At 48.7% G+C, this 3,964-nt stretch overlaps 1 pseudogene; it reads right to left on the reverse strand.

Annotated features, from left to right (window-relative positions):
- Nucleotides 1-985: 985 nt before the first annotated feature.
- On the reverse strand, nt 986-2,446 carry LOC135178933 (uncharacterized; annotated as a pseudogene).
- Between the last annotated feature and the right edge of the window lie 1,518 nt (nt 2,447-3,964).

A 3,964-nucleotide genomic window follows, 5' to 3' on the forward strand; every position in this document is an offset into this window, starting at 1 on the left:
AGGTAGCAGGACCATAGTATTTAAAAGTCTGTTGGGGAGGTCCAGTCACCTTTTTCCCCACTTTTGACCACTACCATGTGCCCAATGAGTGGAGATGGACCTTTTCTTTCTTCCCAAATTATCATATACTTTGATTCCCAGACCCTTTCCTTCTCCACCTGGGAGTAAGAAAAAACGTGGGTGAACCAGTCCAATATAGCATACCCCAGTCCAATTAGGTGGTAACTTTTTATAGAATTTGTCCCTGCCAATGTGTTAGGGAAAAGGACATTGTTCCATCTCCCCTCAGGATGTGCATGATCCCTCATACTGCAATACCAAGCACCCAAATGATTTCTCACTAAGACAATATGCCAAAGACATATTTTAGACAAAAGAACAATGCTGAATTGCTTAACAAAACAGAACAGAATACATTAATTCCATATCCCCCCACCCCATCAATCCTTCAGGTGGGAGTCCATTGAAGCTTATGTAAAGCTTCCCTGTGTATCAGGCAAAAGAACAATGCTGAATCCTTTAACAAAACAGAACAGAATACATTAATTCCATATCCCCCCACCCCATCAGTCCTTCAGGTGGGAGTCCATTGAAGCTTAGGTAAAGCTTCCCTGTGGGTCTGATGAAACTGCCAGGCTGTGAGGAAAGTGCAGTCCTCTGGCGTAGTGCTGCTGGGAGACTTGTAGCCTGCAAAACTTGAGAAGTCTTTAGTATGGTAACAAAACAAATCCTTCTGACAATATCTCAAGGAATACCTCAAGGTATCAGTGCAAGGCACCCCCACCCGAAGAGAGGCTCTCTGAGCCTGCCCAGGTGAAGCTAATTGCTTTGAATGGGCCGGTAAGTGCCTTTTAGCGTTTCAGCTCAAAGCCAAGCTAAGCCAAACCAAATCCACCTCCCAAACCCTGTACAATTTGCAATTGATTGGTGAGCTCACAGATCTCTAGGCTTCACCTCCCCCACTCACCGCTGAGGAGTGAAGCTCTCAGCTCCTCTGAGGCTGAGAAGGGGGCACGCCTTTCCCCACATCAGATAAGTCTATCAAGGGGGGTGCAGTGGGCTCGGGTTTCTGGCTAGACTCTGGCCAGTTTTTTACAACGATTTCCAACTGCACTGAAGATAACCCATCAATCACTTCTTTTGAGATACCTTTCTTTCGGCCCATTCCCCACCAATACTGTCTCGTATTCAGGTGCTCCCTTCCCCCAGTCGAGTGTTGCCTGGGGGTTCGAAGCATCTGGCTCCAGGGCTGTGAACTTGGAGGTGGGTGGTTAATTTTCACATGCCTCAAGCCTCTAGGCTCAGGCTTATGAACTTCCTCAGGCACCCCATACTGCCTGGCATAATCTAATAGCTCTCTGGCCACCTCTTCCCACGTTCATTGTCTGCAATCAGGCTGGTTCCTCCCGGGTGTTAAGTTCTCCCTCAGAGCAGCTTGTATTCGGGAGGTAAGTGGGGTGTCAGCTATCTCCTTTTGAAGCTGAATGCATTTCATCTTAAGGGAGTCAGGAAGTCCCCTCACCAGAGGGGTCATTCGCTTTGGGTCCACCAAGAGAGAAAGGGGCGATTCAAAATGATGTTTCAGTTCTCGATCATAGATCATTTGCAAACAAGCTGCCTTCTGCACATTTTCCATTATCTGATTCATGCCTCCCCTCAGAACTAGAGGCTCTCCTCTCTCCTTTGAATCAAAGCCCCCAGCCCAGAAAGCTGCTCGCTGAGTAAGGCTCCAGGGACCACTCCTATTGCCTGTAGTTAGGAACACGTTAGCACCCCAATAGCCCGTAGCTTCAGCTTCTGTCAATCTAATTTGATCACCTCCGGTTTTAGACACACGCCATACATATTCCACCTCAGACTCTCCAGCAGAACGTGTAAACTCTTTACGCAGTTTGGCCAGCTCAGTGGAAGAAAAGGGTATCTCTTTGGTTGTGATGGCAGGGGTGCCATCCTCATCCTCATACAGCATCTCGGTTTTAATGAGAGGATGCATGTGAGCCGCAGCTTCCTCTGCTGCTGCCAGTTCTGCCTGGGGGTATATGGAGGCAGGCTCTGTCTGCTTTAACTCTTCCTCCTTCAAAAACCAATTTTGCCACTTCTATTCTGTTTTTAATCTATCCTTAAGATCTGCCACTTCGTCTTTTAAAGTTACAATATGCCCTTGCAGGGAATCTACCAGATCCTGTAAGGAGGAAATGATTTTATTCTCTCGTCCGTTTTGGCTTTGCTTTTCATCTATTGAAGCGGCCAAACACGCACCCAAAACTGCACAGATGAAGGCTTTGCCCTTTCCCGACTTAGCCCGTGCCTCCTTCTGCAGGGCCACAATCCGATCCGCCACACTCTGACAGTTATTCCAGTTCTCACGGGCCCAATCCAGCCCTTCCACGGATGGGCGGGCACCGTGAGCTTCCAACAAACAGAAAAGCCTCTCCACCGTGGCCATCTCCACGGGGAGGTCACAACACAAAGACCTTATACCTCAAAACCTTCCCTACAAAAACCGCTCAAAGAAAGCTCACTCACACACAATAAATTCCTCCAGGGAGATCACACCAAGATCTAGCTTCTCGGAGAGGACAGCCACAGTCACCCCGAGAGGACACACTTTACCAACAGAGAAGCTGTTCCGTTTGGGTTCATTAGACTTCTCGGGGGAAATTCTTTCCCCCAGGACACACTTTACCCAATCCTATTTACCGCAGGGTACTAAGAATTCTCGGGAAGGCCACACTATAAAATCAACACTTGTACCCTAAAATATTCTTTCCCAGGAACGCAGAGATCTAGCTTCTCGGAGAGGACAGCCACAGTCACCCCGAGAGGACACATTTTACCAACAGAGAGACTTCTCGGGGGAAATTCTTTCCCCCAGGACACACTTTGCACAATATTCACAAGTTTCCTAGACTTCTTGTGAACCTTTCCCCAAGGGGACACACTTTACCAATATTCTCAATTTTACTAGACTTCTTGTGGAGGTACCTCTCCCCAAGAGGACACACTTTACACAATATTTCCTATTTACCGCAGGGTACTAAGAATTCTCGGGAAGGTCACACTATAAAATCAACACTTGTACCCTAAAATATTCCTTCCCGGGAACGCAGACACATTTAGACATTTGAAAAATCCGCACACTCTGCTCCACAAGCATTCGTTTTGCTCTCAGAGTACATCTCAGACACACCCATGCACACTTTGGGGTTCTCAGAAATCCAACAGTTTCCGATGATACTTTCACTACACAGAATCCTGTCCGCGACGCCAAAAAATGTCAAGGTCCGGAGGAGCAGAGATTAACAGTATCTCTGTCCAGAGGAGCTAGACCAGTTCTTATGGATTACCGTGTTGTGAAATTAAGGTGCAAAGGAGACCATATATCAGCACGAAACTATTTATTAAAGGATAAGGTTGGGCAAAACGGAGGGAGAGAGGGGAGAAGGGGGAGAGAGAAAGATCAGAACAGAGGGAGAGAGGGGAGAAGGGGGAGAGAGAAAGATAAAGAGATCGATGGAGAAGAAAAGAAGGAGCAGGGAAGGGGAAAAGGCTGTGAGCATATTACCCTCAGTCGCAGATGAAGGAGTGAGAGAGAGAGACGGGTGCGTGGCCCAGGGATGATCTTCTGTGAAGTTTGTCAGAGGTTCTTCAGGCGGTGTGCAGTTCTGGTGGTCTGGTGATGGTCTGCCCTTGGTGGTCCGATGGAGGTGCCACTCTTGGTCCGGTGGGAATGGTGGTCCGCTGGGAATGCCACACGGGTGGTGTGGTGGGAATACCATGCTTTGTCTGGTGGGGATGCCACCGGTGGTCCGGTGGGAATACCACACTTTGGCAGGTATTTCTCCTGCCTTTTTATACAGTTTTCTGCTCAGTGTCCAGCTGCAGCCCACCCCCCCACCCCCCACCCCCCCCCCCCCCCCCCCCCGCCCAGGACATCTTCCTGTGCATTCTCACACATTCGCAG

Source organism: Pogoniulus pusillus, chromosome 10 (genome assembly GCF_015220805.1).
Source record: "Pogoniulus pusillus isolate bPogPus1 chromosome 10, bPogPus1.pri, whole genome shotgun sequence".
Taxonomy (NCBI): Eukaryota; Metazoa; Chordata; class Aves; order Piciformes; family Lybiidae; genus Pogoniulus; species Pogoniulus pusillus.